At 52.3% G+C, this 18,897-nt stretch overlaps 1 protein-coding gene and 1 pseudogene across 1 annotated transcript in view; both read right to left on the bottom strand.

Moving 5' to 3' along the window:
- LOC121106942 (C-type lectin domain family 2 member I-like) overlaps nucleotides 1–18,897 on the bottom strand; it is a 94,747-nt gene that overhangs the window by 70,515 nt on the left and 5,335 nt on the right. The window lies entirely within an intron of this gene.
- On the bottom strand, nucleotides 15,702–18,019 carry LOC121106923 (annotated as a pseudogene).

Raw genomic sequence — 18,897 nt, 5'->3', positions numbered from 1 at the left:
GGGGGCCCACAGGCCCACGGCCTCCCTGTCACGGGCATAGACTGATCTAGATTGAGCTAGATAAGTCCGTGACAGCTTTTGGTGGAGAATGCGGGCAATCTGAAGCTTTTAACGCTAACAGAGAAAAGAAAGGATTTCTTTAAGCCGGAGACTGCCAGACTGCAAGGCATTGCTAGTGTGACCTTCATAGATGAGATTATAGTCTGGGCAGTCTGCCGAACTCCAGACACTGTACCCAGTAGTTGTTGTTGTTGTTTTTCCCCCATTTTAGCAGCTACCAGCTATGAGTCTGCTCTTTATTGCAGGAGCGTTGTATAAGGGATTAAGGACAATCATGATCTTGGGAAATTATTGGCCTATAATTAACATCATGATTTCGTGCTGTGGAATTGTGTTCATGTATAACCAAATAAGGGCCCTGATGGAGACACCTGCCTGGTACCTTTATGCAATGTGGTATCATTTTAAGTTTGACACTTTCAAACCAGTTTCCAGGCTTTCTTCTCAGTTTGTCACGTGTTTTTTCAACTGCCGAGCTGGAGCTCATACTCTTGTGCATGTTATCAATCTCCTTGAATGTTTTCTTCTCCATTTGTGTTATGTGGAAGAAGTCTCCTCCAAAACCAGAGAATGCTGACTGGCAGGGAATATGGAGAGGTTTAGGAGAAATCTTAGAAGCGTGGGGACCCACAATGTCATGGCACTCCACTCTTGAACACCTGTGGGATCCCAGGAAACGAAGCCAGTATTTGAGTCAGGGATGGTGTGGCTCAGATAGATCGAAGGAGGTACGGCTTATTTGGGGCTTGGCTTGTGCTTACCGTGCTCTATGTAATACTATTCTGGGGAGAGAGAGTTTCCAAGCAGAGGTTGAAGCCAAAGGGGGAAATCTCCAAGTCAAATCTGATCAGTCACAGGAGACACCAGTAGCAGTGTCAGCTGCCCCTGTGGAAGGCAAGAAATGGAAGTGGGTGTCCACGCGTCTGGAATGGAAAAAAGAAGCAGCAGCAGCAGAGGAGGAGGTAGAGGGAGATCCAGGCCAGGGGGCCTCCTCAGAGCCACGAAAGGCAAAAGCAAAAACCAAGAGACACGGAGAGGCGAGTGATGAAGAAGAAGTCTCTATTTCTGTTTGCCGACCTCTGAAGATGACTGAAATGCAAGGCTCAAGGAAAGAGTTTACACGGCATCCGAACAAAACCCTTGTCACCTGGTTGCTTCGCTGTTGGGATGGCGGGGCCAGTAGCTTGTCTCTGGATGGTAACGAAGCCCGCCAACTAGGAGGCATTGCCAAAGACTCATCTATTGACAGAGGGATTAGTAGATGTTTGGATGGAGCCACCACCCTCTGGGAACGAATGTTAGTAGCCGTCAGGGAAAGACATCCCGTCAGAGACAGTCTGAAGCCTGTGATGAAGAAGTGGGATACAGCTGAAAAAGGTATCCAGTATTTGAGGGAAATAGCTGTGGTGGGAATGGTGTATGACCCTAATTTTGCTCCTAACGATCCACGCCAAGGTCATGATCTGGAGAGAGTGAGGACGACGCCTGATATATGGCAGAAACTCACAAGAACAGCACCAGAAAGATACACCCCTACACCAGCAGCAACGTTTGACAGATACGAGGGCCAACAGAGAAGACCCCCAGTTTTGGAATTAATTTTTACACTTCAAAACGATGAACAAAATCTATCCCCAACGCACGCTTCCATTTCAGCCATCTCAGAATTAGCAAACAGACTGGATGAAGTACAAGAACAAGTGTCTCTGTTGATTAATCGTGACGAACCCGTAGAAGTATCAGAAACGTTTGATGAAGATCAGGATAAGCAAAGGGGCCTAATGAAAGAACTGATCAAGCTAATGAAAATCCACTTAATTAAAGGGGATGGACCCTTCTCCTCACCCGCATCATCAAAAATCTCAGCTACTGAAGGCAAATTCTTTCCTGCTCAAATGAGGAACATTGTAGGATTGCATTGCGTATTGCCTTGTGGCGTCACCTCAGTGACCACAGAGAAGACATGAGGAAGTGGCATGACCACACTACTCCTGTACTGCGAGCACGGGTGAGAGAATTACAGAACTAATCAACCAGCGGTGTAGTTGCTCCAGTTACCACAGGTAATGAATAGAGGGGCCCTGCCCTCAGTCAGGGAGGGAGAGGGATAACAGAGTTTATTGGAATGCACGGATCCGATGGCCTGGCACATCAGAACCACAGAAATATAAGGCCCTGGTGGATACCGGTGCACAGTCCACTCCAATGCCCTCGAGTCAGGAAGGACGGAATCAATCCGTATTTCTGGAGTGACTGGGGGCTCTCAAGAACTGACTGTGTTGGAGGCCAAAATAAGCCTCACTGGTAAAGACTGGCAAAAACACCGTATTGTGACTGGCCCAGGGGCTCCATGCACGCTGGGTATCGATTCCCTCAGAAGGGGGCATTTCAAGGATCCCAAGGGGTATCGATGGGCCTTTGGAATAGCTGCTGTAGATACAGACAACATTCAGCAGCTGTCTGTTTTGCCTGGCCTGTCAGAAGATCCGTCTGTTGTGGGGTTGCTGCGAGTAAAAGAGCAGCAGGTACCGATTGCCACAAAAGCAGTGCACAGACGGCAGCACTGCACCAACAGGGACTCCTTGCTCCCCATTCATAAGTTGATTTGTCAGCTAGAGAGCCAAGGAGTGATCAGCAGAAGCCACTCTCCTTTTAACAGCCCCATATGGCCAGTGCGTAAAGCCAGTGGAGAACGGAGGCTAACGGTAGACTACCGTGGCCTGAATGAAATCGCACCCCCGCTGAGTGCTGCTGTGCCGGACATGTTAGAACTGCAATATGAACTGGAGTCAAAAGCAGCCAAGTGGTATGCCACCAGTGACATTGCTAATGCCTTCTTTTCCATTCCTCTGGCCACAGAATGCAGGCCACAATTTGCCTTCAGCTGGAGGGGCACTCAGTCTACTTGGAACCGTTTGCCCCAGGGGTGGAAACACAGCCCAACCATTTGCCATGGGTTAATCCAAACTGTGCTGGAACAGTCAGTGCTCCTGAGCACCTGCAGTACATTGCTGTATCGCCCCACACAACAATGCCATCAGAGAACGTTTTTTGAGAAAGGAGAGCAAATAAGCCAGACCCTTCTGCAAGCTGGTTTTGCTATCAAGTGAAGCAAAGTGAAAGGACCTGCCCAGGAGAGTCGGTTCCTAGGCAGAAAGTGGCAAGATGGGCGCCGTCACATCCCAGCAGATGTGATGGACAAAATCACTGCCGTGTCTCCGCCCATTAGTAAGAAAGAGACACAATCTTTTCTGGGTGTAGTGGGCTTTTGGAGGATGCATGTTCCAAACTATAGCCTTATTGTAAGCCCCCTGTATCAGGTGACGCGGAAGAAGAATGATTTTACATGGGGTCCTGAACAGCAGCAGGCTTTTGAGCAGATCAAACATGAGATAGCCCGTGCCATGGCCCTGGGGCCAGTACGGACGGGACAAGATGTAAAGAACATCCTCTACGCTGCTGCTGGAGAGAAAGGTCCCACCTGGAGCTTGTGGCAAAGAACCTCAGGGGAGACCCGAGGCCGACCCCTGGGATTCCGGAGTCGAGCATACAGGGGGTCTGAAGAGTGTTACACCCCAACTGAGAAGGAAATCTTAGCCGCGTATGAGGGGGTTAGGGCTGCTTCCGAAGTAGTCGGTACTGAGACGCTGCTCCTCCTGGCACCTCGACTGCCGGTGCTGAACTGGATGTTTAAAGGAAAGATTCCCTCCACCCATCATGCTACTGATGCCACTTGGAGCAAGTGGATCGCACTGATTACACAACGAGCTCGAATGGGGAACTTCAGTCATCCAGGAATCTTAGAGGTGATCATGGACTTGCCTGAAGGTAAAAAGTTTGGAACATCACCAGGAGAAGAGGTATCACGTGCCAAAGAGGCCCTGCCATACAATGAACTACCAGGAAATGAAAAGAAATATGCCCTGTTCACAGATGGATCGCGTCGTATTGTTGGGAAGTATCGCAGATGGAAAGCTGCTGTGTGGAGCCCCACACGACAAGTTGCAGAGGCCACTGAAGGAAAAGGAGAATCAAGTCAGTTTGCAGAGGTCAAGGCTGTCCAACTGGCCTTAGATGTCGCTGAACGGGATGGGTGGCCAGTGCTTTATCTTTATACTGATTCATGGATGGTGACGAATGCCTTATGGGGGTGGTTACAGCAGTGGGAGCAAAATAACTGGCAACGGAGAGGTAAACCTATTTGGTCTGCTGAACTGTGGAAAGACATTGCTGCCCGAATGAAGACTATGGTGGTAAAGGTGCGTCACTTAGATGCTCATGTGCCCAAGAGTCGGGCTACGGAAGGACAGAAAAAAAACCATCAGGTAGATCAGGCTGCCAAAATTGAGGTGGCTCAAATAGACTTGGACTGGCAGAACAAGGGTGAATTATTTCTAGCTCGGTGGGCCTATGAGACCTCGGGCCATCAAGGGAGAGATGCAACATATAAATGGGCTAGAAACCGAGGGGTGGACTTAACTATGGATGCTATTGCACAAGTTATTCATGACTGTGAAACATGCGCCATAATCAAACAAGCCAAGAGGATGAAACCTCTCTGGGAGGAAGGGCGATGGCAAAAGTATAAATATGGGGAGGCGTGGCAGATTGACTATATCACCTTGCCACGATCCTGCAATGGTAAGCGTTATGTGCTCACCATGGTGGAAGCGACCACTGGGTGGCTTGAAACATATGCAGTACCCCATGCTACCGCCAGAAACACCATATTAGGTCTGGAGAAAACAAGTTCTGTGGCGACACGGCACCCCAGAAAGAATTGAATCAGATAATGGGACTCATTTTAAAAATTCTCTTAGAAATACTTGGGCCAAAGAACATGGCATTGAATGGATTTATCATATCCCCTATCATGCACCAGCTTCTGGTAAGATTGAACGATACAATGGGTTGTTAAAAACTATGCTGAAAGCAACGGGCGGTGGAACATTGAAGCACTGGGAGAAGCATCTGGCAGAAGCCACCTGGTTGGTCAACATCAGGGGATCTATCAATCGTGATGGTCCCACCCATTCCAGCTCCCTACATACCGTAGAGGAAGATAAGGTCCCTGTAGCACATGGAAAGAGCACGTTGGGAAAAGCAGTTCGGGTCCTTCCAGCCTCTGGAAAGGGCAGACCTCTCCGTGGAACTGTTTTTGCCCAGGGACCTGGCTCCACTTGGTGGGCGATGCAGAAAGTTGGGATGTTCAATGTGTACCACAAGGGAATTTGATGTTGGGGGAGTGCAGTCAGTAGTTCTATGTATATGTATTAAGCATGATATAATGATGTAGAATAAGGGGTGGAAGCATTTGTCACGGAGTTACCTAGATAGATCTGTGCCCGTGACAGGGGGGCAGTAGGCTTGCGGGCCCCCCTCCCCCCTGGCTTCCCAAGAAAAAAACGAAGCGGCGGCAACAATCTAAGAAGGAGAACTTATTTTACTAACTATGATGTTGGGATACAAGATGACACAATACAATACAATCTAATTGGGAGTAAGGATAATAAACCAAATGAATGAGGGAGAGAGCGAAAGAGCGATAGAGAGGGAGAGGGAGAGAGAGTGAGAGAGTTTCCGAAACCGAAAGCCTTACTTGATGAAGGCGCCCGGCTTGGAAAGCACACCCACTCCTCTCCCGGCAGCAAACAAAAGTGAAGAAGAACCGCGCGCAACCAGATGACGCATCTTCCGTGATGTATCTTCCTTCTCTGACCGTGAGGTCCTCTGGGATACGTAGTTCTTCTCTTTGTCCATGATGTTATGATGTGGAATACCAATAGTGAAGTTACAAAACCATGACACAATTTGACCACTGACTTACCATGAGGTGACCGTTGGGAACCATGGAGATAATATGGGGGGAGACGGGGTTTGATTGAGGGACAAAGAGGAGGCTATGGGATGGCCAGAGGGTAGTTGTGGAGATACACTTGAATCCCCCAGTCTTCCCTTCATAGTGATCTCACTAGTGTGGGCAGAGCCAGAAGTGACGGATGTCTTCATCTCTGACACTGTGGTGGCGAGCACTCACATGAGGGCCAGATCCAGTGCCCATCCAGGGAAATGCCCAGACATGTCTGCATACACACAGACAGAACTGGTAAAAAGAGGAGATTTTGGTTCAGGCGGTCCATTCCACCCACTGCCTCGAACCTCCTCCTAATGATAAGGCAAGTAGCTGCACAAGGTGGATCATCTCTTACGACAGGCAGCTGAGCTGCAAAAAGCAGTTAAAAGGCCTTGTGGTATTGGACAGAGGTAGATGGGTGGTTTAACAATACTACTGCAACCATAGACAACAGCGAGGAGGCACCCTGGTCCCTGGTGACTCCCAAAAGCAGAGCTCCACTTCAGGCCTCACCCTGCAGCTTGGAACAAGCAGGGATCTCCTCTAGAGATACCTGCACCTCGGCTGCCTTTTCTTCTCTGACGTGTCTGGTGGGACAGCTCTCACGATTGGAATGCTGACATTTGTTGGAAGGACAGCCCAGCAAGGTGAGGCAATGGAGTTCCTAGAATCATTAATGTTGGAAAAGATGCTCTAAGGTCTAGGGCAATCCCCCACCAAAACACGTCACCAAATACTACATCTATCCTTTCCTTAAACATCTCCAGACACGGTGACTTCACCACTTCTTATCTCCCAGAGAAGAGGCCAAATCCCACCTCACCACAACTTCCTTTCAGGGAGTTGCAGACAGCAACGAGGTCTCCCCTCATTCTCTTCTTCTCCTCACTCAACACTTCCCGTTCCCTCAGCTGCTCTCCATAAGATTTACGCTACAGACCTCACGGCTCCATTGCCCTTCTCTGGACCCATTCCAGGCCCTCAGCATCCTTCCTGTTGTGAGCGGCCCAACACTGAACACAGCACTTGAGGTGCGGCCTCAGCAGTGCTGAGTACAGAGGGACGATCACCTCCTGCTCCTGCTGGCTGCACTATTGCTGATACAAGCCAGGATGCCATAGGCCTTTTGTCCTCCTGGGCACACTGCTGGCCCACGTTCAGCTGCCTACAGACCAAAGCCCCCTCACGGTTTTATGATTTTTGGTCATCGGTATTCCACATCACAACATCATGTACTACACTGGGAGTTAAAGAGTTAATGCTCCAGTTCCATGGATTGTGGATAGATCTGGGTGTCCTCTTCTCAGAAGGGAAGAACTACATTCTACATACCCCAGCAGACTTTGTGCTATTCTGTTTCCATTTGCTGTTCAGACGTAAAGATAAAACTGTTTGCACATCATGAGACGTTCCCTTCTTCTGCTTGGCCTGGCTTGATGTCTCGTCTGCCTCAGCATGAGAGGAAGGCGTTCTCCCTCCCCTTTTCCATTTCTCCCTTTCCCTTTTCCCGGGGCCTGGGTCTGCAAGCACCAAACCGGGCCGAACCACCCCGCAAATCATTGACAAACCCCCAGGTTTGTTTCCTCTGCTCAGCTTTCCAGCCTCTCTGCCCCCAGCCTGTAGCGATGCCTGGGGTTGTTGTGTCCAGAGTGCAGGACCTGGCACTTGGTCTTTGTGAACTTCAGCCCGATGGCCCCAGCCCATTGGACAGTCTGTCCAGGTCCCTCTGCAGGGCCTTCCTACCCTCAGGCAGATTGACACTTGCCCCTAACTTGGTCTCATCTGTAAACTTTCTGATGATGCACCCGATGCCCTCATCCAGATCGTCAATAGAGACATTAACAGGGCAGGACCCAATGCTGACCCCTGAGGCACACCAGTGGTGACCGGTCACCAGCTGCATTTATCTCCTTTCACCACCACTCTCTGGGCCTGGCCATTCAGACAGTTCTTTACCCAGCAAAGAGTGTACCTGTGCAAACCTCAGGATGCCAGCTTCTCCAAGGGAATACAGTGGGAGACATTGTCAAAGGCTTTGCTGAAGTCAAGGAAGGCAACGACAACAGCCTTTCCATAATCCACCAGGCAGGTCACTCGATCACAGCAGGAGATCAGGTTGGTCAAGCAGGACCTGCCTTTCACGAACCCATGCTGGCGAGGCCTGATCCCATGCTATGAGTTGCCCTTCCCTTCTTCCTCAGGACATAAACTCTCTTTTTCTCCTGGAGTCTCAGCAAAAGTTCCTTCATCAGCCACAACGCTCTCCTTCTCCACTGGCTCATCCTGTGGTGCACTGGCATGGACCCTTCCTGAACCTTTAAGAATTCCTTCTTGAGAAGTGTCCAGCCTTCCTGGACACCTTTACCCTTCAGGAATGACTCCCAAGGGACCCTCCCGTGGTGGTTTAACCTGGCAGGTGGATCAGCACCACACAGCTGTTTGCTCACTCTCCCCTATTCCCAGTGTGATGGGGGAAAGAATAACAAACAAAACAAAGTTGAACTGGAGGGTTGAGAGAAAACTATTTACTAAGACAGAGAAAAGGATAATAATTACAACAAATGGATAAAACAAGTGATGCACAAGCAATTGCTCACTACTCCCAGAACAACACCCAGTTAGACCCCAAGCAGCGGGACTGAGCAAAATGAACTCCCACCCCCTTCAAAACTCCTTCTGCTTCATCTCATATGCCACAGAATATCCCTTTGGCCACTTTCAGTCAGCTGTCCTAGTTCTCTACCCTCCCAACTGCATGGCTCCTTTGCTGCAAATGGCCTTGGTTCTGGACAGCACTGCTGAGCAGCAACTGCAAACGTTGGCAACAATGTTTTCCTCCTGGAACCAAAACATAACATCATGCCAGACACACTCAAGAAAACAGTTCAATCCCAGCTGAAACTCAGACAAAGCTGCTGATGGGTGGGGAGGTCTGGGTGTCGGGGCTCATCTGCCTGGCACTGTGGCTCTTCTACTCCCTGCGCAGTACAGAAGGTGAGCAATGAATGGGGCAGTGGAGGGTGTGCTGATGGCTATGGCCACACTGACCTCATCTCACAGTGTATCAGGGCGCCCCATGCTCACCACACCAGGAAATGTCCGACTCCCCCAACCCTGTTGCTCTTCTTCCTGGCAGCGGGGTTCCTCCCGGCCTCAATCACCTCTGCAGACCCCTGTTAGTCTCTCTCCGGCAGTTCCCTGCCTGTCATGTGCTGAGGAGCCCAGAACTGAACACAGTGGTCCAGATGTGGCCTCACCAGGGCAGAGCAGAAGGGGAGGATCACCTTCCTCAGTCTGATGGTCACACTCATTTAATGCACCCCAGGATTATCCAGGTCCTTCTCCTCAAACCTCCTTTCCAGAAAGTCAGCCCTAACCTGTACTGACGACAACGACTGTGCTGTCTTTGAAGCGTTTTTCAGTAAATCTCACAATGACCTCCTCTGTGATTTTGCCAGGCACCAAAGGGAGACTGGCAGGCCTGGAACTGACAAGGTCTTCCTTCTTGTCCTGCCTGGAAACTCAGATGTTTGGCAGCTTCCAGTCAGCTGGGACATCTTGCAATTCCCACGATCCCTGGATAAACCCCATGGGCCATAGATCTACACGCATGCAACTGGAGCAGCAAATCCCACCCATGTCCACAGTCCACTGGGAGTTTATCATCAGTGCAGTCGTGGGCCTGAACCCAGAGCTCCAGGTGTCCCACCACCCATCTCCAGTGTTCAAGACAGACGTGAAAAAATAGTGCACTGTGTGACTCTGCTGGTTCTATGTCCCGATTTATGAGGTGATCAACCTCATCCAGTAATGAAGCGATGTCATCTATGGTCCGCCTTTTGCTGGTCACACAAAGAAGCCCTTCCATTGTCTCCCACACTGCTGCCCAGCTTCAGCTCCAACTGAGTTTTGATAGCATAAATACTCCCCTCAGAATGGCAGACAGCATTTCTGTAGCTCCCCCATGTGGCCTGATCTGGCTGCCAGTGTCCATTCACCTGCCTTTCCACCTAAACTCAGGAAGAAAAGCTGCTCAGATGAGCTGGACTTCGGCCCTGCTTCCTGACTCCCAACTGTTTGAAAATGCCTTCTCCGGTGCTCTTAAGAGATGGCTCTTACAAAGTGACCAGCACCCTGTGTTACAGCTGTTGTAACTTGACTTGGTAGCAGCAGTGAGATGCCACCAAACAGCAATTCTCCAAAAGGTAATTTTCATCAGTGATAACCAGAGTAAGGAGGCGAACAGGAGGGGTTGGAGCTGTCCTGCAACCGAGGTCGGGTACCCAAACACGGACGGGGTTTGTATTTCCCTGCTCTCAGCCACACACAGCCTTCCCTGCTGGGCTCACAGCGTAGCTCCCAGTTAACACACGCTGGAACACATCTTGTTTCCAGGGAGCGCTCCCTGCCGGCTGCACCGCACCACCCGTCAGGGGAAGGAGTACGCTCTCTGGGGCACTCGCAGGCTCTGTCTCCTGCGAGGGTGTGCGGGTAGCTAAGGAGGCAGGAACTGGAAGTGAAGCTCCGCACAAACTCGGGGCACTATTGTGGACTGTCTCCTCTGTGGATGTGCTTGTGGGAGTTGAGTTTAGAACTGCTGCTAAAGCTCTTCCCACACTCACAGCACTGGTAGGGTCTCTCTCCTGTGTGGATTCGCTGGTGGACAATCCGGTAGGAAGAGGTTTTGAAGCTCTTCTCACATTCAGAGCACTGGTAGGGTCTCTCTCCTGTGTGGACACGCTGGTGGTAGCTGAAGCTGGAACTGCCGCAGGAGTGGCTACAAGTTGAGTAGCAGCGCAGCCACTTTTGCCTCCACACTCATAGTCTTAAGCATATTAATCACGATTCGCCAGGTAGAACCGAGGGCTGGAGCATCATTCGTCTTGCCCTGAAGGACTCTGTCAAACATACAGTCCTCAATTTCGCACCATTCTTCCACTACGAAAATGAGTGGAGGAGCCTTCAAGAACCCCTGTTCTTGAGCCCACGTTACTAGCTTAGCTAGGTCTTTGTCCTTCACTGTCTCCCCTCGCTTAGCGAGGATACTGAGAAGCAGTGTCAGTGCTGCTGCAAATTCCACATCCATGCTAGCAGCAAGTGGCCGAGGAGGAAGCTGCGCAATCTTCCTACCCGAGTGGCCGCCCATCCCGGCACACGGCACTCACCCCACCGCGGGTCTAATTTGACGTGTGTCTGGCACACAACGCTCTGAGCTGCCGCCTTCTCGGCATGGAGCTTACCCGCTGCATCCTTCCCCGCTCTCATTGCCTTCCGTGTCAAACCGCTGTGGCAACTCTCGAGCATCCCGCTGCCTCCACGTCGAACCGCTGTGGCAACTTGTGCGGCTTTCCTGGGTCCCTGTTCGGGCGCCACTTCAAGGAAGGCGGCCTGAATGAATCCACGCGTCTTCACAGAAGTACTGGTGGAAACTCCTCTAATCCTTTATTGCCCGAATCAGCTCATACTTATACAGAAATACAGGGTACACACGGCAACTTATAATTGGTTAGCACACAGAAATCATGCGTCTTGCTTGCTAGCTATTGGTACAGCATTAAGCATCACATGTTTTTTTTCACTGTTCTTCGCATTCCACTGTCTTGACCTCTTCCCAGGCTAGCTACCCCCTTATCTTAACTGAAGCCTCAGTTTGTCTTCCTGCTTTGACAGCTTCAAGGTCTCACAGCCTGGGTTATGCACATAGCACTCAAGCTCACAACTGCTTGCTCCCTGAGCCACGCTCCTACAGGATATAGTTTGGAACGCGCATTCTCCAAAAGCCCACCACACCCAGAAAAGATTGTGTCTCTTTCTTACTAATGGGCGGAGACACGGCAGTGATTTTGTCCATCACATCTGCTGGGATGTGACGGCGCCCATCTTGCCACTTTCTGCCTAGGAACCGACTCTCCTGGGCAGGTCCTTTCACTTTGCTTCGCTTGATAGCAAAACCAGCTTGCAGAAGGGTCTGGGTTATTTGCTCTCCTTTCTCAAAAACGTTCTCTGCTGTATCACCCCACAGAATGATGCTATCAATGTACTGCAGGTGCTCAGGAGCACTGCCCTGTTCCAGTACAGTTTGGATTAACCCATGGCAAATGGTTGGGCTGTGTTTCCACCCCTGGGGCAAACGGTTCCAAGTAGACTGAGTGCCCCTCCAGCTGAAGGCAAATTGCGGCCTGCATTCTGTGGCCAGAGGAATGGAAAAGAAGGCATTAGCAATGTCACTGGTGGCATATACCACTTGGCTGCTTTTGACTCCAGTTCATATTGCAGTTCTAACATGTCCGGCACAGCAGCACTCAGTGGGGGTGCGACTTCATTCAGGCCACGGTAGTCTACTGTCAGCCTCCGTTCTCCACTGGCTTTACGCACTGGCCATATGGGGCTGTTAAAAGGCAAGTGCTTTATGCTGATCAGTCCTTGACTCTCTAGCTGACAAAGTAACATATGAATGGGGAGCAAGGAGTCCCTGTTGGTGCAGTGCTGCCGTCTGTGCACTGCTTTTGTGGCAATCGGTACCTGCTGCTCTTTTACTTGCAGCAACCCCACAACAGACGGATCTTCTGACAGGCCAGGCAAAACAGACAGCTGCTGAATGTTGTCTGTATCTACAGCAGCTATTCCAAAGGCCCAGCGATACCCCTTGGGATCCTTGAAATGCCCCCTTCTGAGGGAATCGATACCCAGCGTGCATGGAGCCCCTGGGCCAGTCACAATAGGGTGTTTTTGCCAGCCTTTACCAGTGAGGCTTATTTCGGCCTCCAACACAGTCAGTTCTTGAGAGCCCCCAGCCACTCCAGAAATATGGATTGATTCTGTCCCTTCATGACTTGAGGGCATTGGAGTGGACTGTGCACCGGTATCCACCAGAGCCTTATATTTCTGTGGTTCTGATGTGCCAGGCCATCGGATCTGCGCAGTCCAATAAACTCTGTTATCCCTCTCCCTCCCTGACTGAGGGCAGGGCCCCTCTATTCATTACCTGTGGGAACTGGAACAACTACACCGCTGGTTGATTAGTTCTGTAATTCTCTCACCCGTGCTCACAGAACAGGAGTAGTGTGGTCATGCCACTTCCTCATGTCTTCTCTGTGGTCACTGAGGTGACGCCAAGAGGCAATACGCAATGCAATCCTACAATGTTCCTCATTTGAGCAGGAAAGAATTTGCCTTCAGTAGCTGAGATTTTTGATGATGCGGGTGAGGAGAAGGGTCCATCCCCTTTAACTAAGTGGATTTTCATTAGCTTGATCAGTTCTTTCATTAGGCCCCTTTGCTTATCCTGATCTTCATCAAACGTTTCTGATACTTCTACAGGTTCGTCATGATTTATCAATAGAGACACTTGTTCTTGTACTTCATCCAGTCTTTGCTCATTCTGAGATGGCTGAAATGGAAGCGTGTGTTGGGGGTAGATCTGGTGCTGTTCTTGTGAGTTTCTGCCATATATCAGGCATTGTTCTCACTCTCTGCGGATCATGACCTTGGCGTGGATCGTTAGGAGCAAAATTAGGGTCATACACCATTCCCACCACAGCTATGTCCCTCAAATACTGGATACCTTTTTCAGCTGTATCCCACTTCTTCATCACAGGCTTCAGACTGTCTCTGACGGAATGTCTTTCCCTGACGGCTACTAACATTCGTTCCCAGAGGGTGGTGGCTCCATCCAAACATCTACTAATCCCTCTCTCAATAGATGAGTCTTTGGCAATGCCTCCTAGTTGGCGGGCTTCGTTACCATCCAGAGACAAGCTACTGGCCCCGCCGTCCCCAACAGCGAAGCAACCAGGTGACAAGGGTTTTGTTCGGATGCCGTGTAAACTCTTTCCTTGAGCCTTGGATTTCAGTCATCTTCAGAGGTCGGCAAACAGAAATAGAGACTTCCTCTTCACCACTCGCCTCTCCGTGTCTCTTGGTTTTTGCTTTTGCCTTTCGTGGCTCTGAGGAGGCCCCTGGCCTGGATCTTCCTCTACCTCCTCCTCCGCTGCTGCTGCTTCTTTTTTCCATTCCAGACACATGGACACCCACTTCCATTTCTTGCCTTCCACAGGGGCAGCTGACACTGCTACTGGTGTCTCCTGTGACTGATCAGATTCGTCTTCAAGATTTCCCCCTTTGGCTTCAACCTCTGCTCGGAAACTCTCTCTCTCAAGAAGAGTATTACATAGAGCACGGTAAGCACAAGCCAAGCCCCAAATAAGCCGTACCTCCTTCGATCTATCTGAGCCGCACCATCCCTGACTCAAATACTGGCTTAATTTCCTGGGATCCCACAGGTGTACAAGAGTGGAGTGCCATGACATTGCGGGTCCCTACGCTTCTAAGATTTCTCCTAAACCTCTCCATATTCCCTGCCAGTCAGCATTCTCTGGTTTTGGAGGAGACTTCTTCCACATAACACAAATGGAGAAGAATACATTCCAGGAGATTGATAACATGCACGTGAGTATGAGCTCTAGCTCGGCAGTTGAAAAAATGTGTGACAAACTGAGAAGAAAGCCTGGAAACTGCTTTGAAAGTGTCAAACTTAAAATGATACCACATTGCATAAAGGTACCAGGCAGGTGTCTCCATCAGGGCCCTTATTTGGTTATATATGAACACAATTCCACAGCACGAAATCATGATGTTAATTATAGGCCAATAATATCCCAAGATCATGATTGTCCTTCATCCCTTATACAATGCTCCTGCAATAAAGAGCAGACTCATAGCTGGTAGCTGCTAAAATGGGGGAAAAACAACAACAACAACAACTACTGGGTACAGTGTCCGGAGTTCGGCAGACTGCCCAGACCATAATCTCATCTATGAAGGTCACACTAGCACTGCCTTGCAGTCTGGCAGTCTCCGGCTTAAAGAAATCCTTTCTTTTCTCTGTTAGCGTTAAAAGCTTCAGATTGCCCGCATTCTCCACCAAAAGCTGTCACGGACTTATCTAGCTCAATCTAGATCAGTCTATGCCCGTGACAGGGGGGCAGTGGGCCTGTGGGCCCCCTGGCACCCAAGAATGGGAAGGGAAAGGGGACAGGGGAATGGGAGCTGGGCTCAGAGAGGGAAAAAGAACAGAGCAGTGGCAACAATCTCAGGTGGAAACATTATTTTACTAACCGTGATATTGGAATGCAAGATAACACAATATAATACAATCGAATTGAAAGTACGGGTTATAAATAAGATAAAATAAGAGAAAGCTTCCAAAACCGAAAGGTCTGCTTGAATGAAGGCGCACAGCTCGGAAGCACACCCAGCACTCTGCGTGGCTGCCGGAGAGAGAGTGTGAGCCTGATCACGCAACTCATATCCCGTGATTTCAGTGCCGTATCTTCCCTCTCTGACCGTGAGGTCCTCTGGGATACGCAGTTCTTCTTCTCTTTTGAGAAGCAGGTATCTGGAAGGTTGTCAGTACACAGAACCGGACTATTAACCCTGTAATTACCCGGGCTGTCCATGATGCTATGATGTGGAATACCAATGGCAAAATTACAAAACCATGCCAGCTTGGCTCAAAGCCTGGTCAGCAGCACCCATCCAAGGCATGAGCTGCCCAACAAGGTTTTGAAGCTATTGGCTGACTACAATGAGCACAGCGCTGAGAGCTGCTTTTCACAAAGAAAGCTGCTGAACAAAGTTGAGACTGGGGCGTTCCGACCTGGGTACAATTGGCACAGGCACCAGCTAAGATAATCCTATGATAATCCTGGTAGGAGACAGCCTAGCACAGGGCAGAACCCATGTGCTAACTGTTGGAAACAGTGTGTGAGCAGGGGAGCACACACTGCGTCAGCCCGAGGAGATGCAGGAAGTTGAGCAAGCGGAGATACACACACCCACAAACTCCAAACACATGCATGCAGGGCTGGCTGAAGCAGCACAGCACTCAGATGGAAGGTTCACTTCCTGTGGGGGTGAGAAGAGATGGTATCATGTGGGGCCACATCCCCATCCTGACTTACCACCCTGGGGTTCTCCAGGGAGTGTTGGACCCAGTATTGCCCCGGCCGTGGGTCCAACGGGGGAGTGCAGGGAACTGGGACCGCTCCAACCACAGGGACCCCTCCTGAGCCCCCGTTCCACACTATACCTGTGGCCGAGCCGCTGGATTCCCCATCGTGGCCTGCAAGGGAGGGAGAGCAGTGAGCCCTGGCTCTGTGCTCGCTGTGGGGCATGGAGCATCATGCCACCATCACCACTGTGACCCCAAAAGCAACGAGGGGCCCCAGAGTGCCCTGACCCCATGCACTGGCGGGGGACAGTTCTGCCCTTGGCACTCACCTGGTGCTGCTTCGTAACCCTTCTTCTCCTTCCCTACAGATAGAAAGAAGTGTGAACATTAAGCTCATGTCAGAACATGGGCATTCCCAAGGGGGTCCAGGCCCCTTCTGCAGCTCCCGCTTTCTCCCCCCAGCTCACTACCTTTACCTGACTTGCTCTTCCACACCACCAATCCAACGACCGCAGCGATGACAGCCACGATGGCGACGACCACCCCGACCACAACGGGGAGCAGGTTGGGCTGCGGCTCTGGGGGAGAGCGCCGTTGTCAGTAAACAAAGGGGCGGCCCCCGAATCCCAACCCCACGTGCCCCATGCTGCCAGCTCACCCCATGAGAAGAGGCCAGGCTGGGGCAGGCTGGCGTGCTCCACGCGGCACCGGTACTTGTCCCCATCCTCCGGCAGCACATCAATGGCAGCCGAAGTGTGGTAGGTGCCATCGCTGTTGGGCACGACGCCCCCCCAGTGGGTCTCCTGGTCCCGGACCATGCCGTCCTTCATCCAGCTGATGGCGATGGGCCGCGGGTAGAAGCCGTGAGCGCGGCATGACAAAGTCAGGATCCCGTTGGCCTCCTTCCCCCACACGCGCACCTCGGGCTGCACTGCAGGTGGGTGATGTTGTGGGCCGGGCTGAGCACCCCACACTGAGCCCCTGCCCCACACCCAGCCCAGCCCCACGTCCCCCTCCCATCCTCACCTCTCCTTTTCAGTGCCGCCTTCCCATGCTCCAGGTATCTCCTCAAGTTCTGAACGCAGACAGTCCCCAGCTCATGCTTCCATCTCTCAGCATACGTCCCTTCTGTCTCCCATCGCCTCTTGGTGATTTCAGCCACTGGATCCGCCGCGGTGAACGTCATCGTGTCCATATCAAAGGCAATGTGGTCCCTCCCATCAAATGCATACTGATCGTACCCTCGGATGCTGCCGTCCTCCAGGATGTCACAGCCAAACATCTTCTGCAGTGTGTGAGACCCTGAGACACAGCCAGGGCAGGGGCTGAAGGGCTTCTTGGGCTGTGGGGCACCGTGAGTGCCATGGGGCTGGGGTGGGGTGGGTGGGCGCAGGAGCAGGGCAGCCCAGGGACAGTGCCACCACACATGGACGGCCCAGCACAGCTGGGCGTGGGGCACGGCCAGACCTCAGTGGGGCTGGCGGACACGCTCGGCACACAGAGCTCCTGTCCCAGACGCATCGCGCTGCAGCTTCCCCCACACTCACCTCCACTTTTGTTGAAGCGTTCCGGCAGACTGCCCAGGCCCCTGTCAAAATCCCGCTCACCGCCCCGGGCCTTCTGGGTCTGCGCAGCCCAGTGCTCCCGGTCCTCCTGCGGCAGCTTCTCCACGATGGGGTGCACCACCGGCTCTTACTGTCGTACTTCCCAAAGAGGTCGCCATCCACGTACCCGACGATCACGAACCGCGGCATCCCGGGGCCGGGATCCGTCATCCCGGTCAGGAAGTAGCGCAGGGAGTGCGACCCTGCGGGGACAGACGGCGTCGGAGCCGTGAGCCGCGGGTGGGGGTCCCGCGGACGCAGCCCCGGCGTCGGGGAGCGGGGAGCCGCGGGTCCCGGTGCCGGGGGCAGCCCGATCCCGCAGTACACACCGCACACCGCCGCGCCCAGGGCGCCAAGCAGCAGCAGCAGCAGCAGCAGCAGCAGCAGCAGCAGCAGCAGCAGCAGCAGCAGCAGCAGCAGCAGCAGCAGCAGCAGCAGCAGCAGCCGCAGCAGCAGCAGCAGCAGCCGCAGCCGCAGCCGCAGCCGCAGCCGCAGCCCCAGTCCCAGCACCACCACCTCGCTCGGACCCATCGCACCGCTCCGCTCTGCGGAGACCCCAGGCTCCGCACCGCTTCATAAATGGTACCTCCGCTCCTCCCGGCCAATGGAGTCCGTGAGCGCGGGTGACGTCACCGGGCGCCAGGCAGATCTCGCTCGTGAGGGTTGTCAAAAGTGAAGCGAAAGTTCGGAGGACAGGAGGGGACGAGCGGGTCCCTGTGGCGACCCCGGGAATGAAGGGAAGAAGGGAAGGAGCCGTCCGCCAGAGCGCGGTCGAGGGCCGCGATGGGAGCACCACCAGTGTGGGGCACGCGGAACGCTCCTCCCAGCAAGGATAGGTTGGGTGCAGAGAGGCACAGAGACCCCAAGGGTGGGAAGGATCACCATTGATCCCCACCCGACAGGGAATGATCCCGAGGGCAGCGGCTACAAGCATCACCTCAGCTCTGCTAAACCCCCCACAATTCAGGAGGTAACAGTTAGAGACCTGCTACTCCAACTGGACTGCCACAAGTCCATGGGACCGGATGAGATTCACCCGAGAGTGCTGAGAGAACTGGCAGACGTGATAGCCGAGCCGCTTTCCATCATCTATCAGTGTTCCTTGTTGACGGGTGAGGTCCCAGAAGTCTGGAGGCTTGCCAATGTGAATCCCATCTACAAGAAGGGCTGCAGGGAGGATCCGGCGAACTACAGGCCTGTTAGCCTGACCTCGGTGCCGGGGAAGATTATGGAGCAGATTGTCTTGAGGGAGATCACGCGGCACATGCAGGTCAACCGGGGGATCAGGCCTAGCCAGCATGGGTTCACGAAGGGCAGGTCCTGCTTGACCAACCTGATCTCCTTCTATGATCCAGTGACCCGTCTGCTGGATGAGGGAAAGGCTGTTGATGTGGTCTACCTAGACTTCAGCAAAGCCTTTGACACTG

The sequence above is a fragment of the Gallus gallus genome, chromosome 16 (assembly GCF_016699485.2).
Source record: "Gallus gallus isolate bGalGal1 chromosome 16, bGalGal1.mat.broiler.GRCg7b, whole genome shotgun sequence".
In the NCBI taxonomy this organism is placed as follows: Eukaryota; Metazoa; Chordata; class Aves; order Galliformes; family Phasianidae; genus Gallus; species Gallus gallus.
The sequence above is the reverse complement of the archived record's forward strand: the minus strand, read 5'-3'. Positions and strand labels throughout refer to the sequence as shown.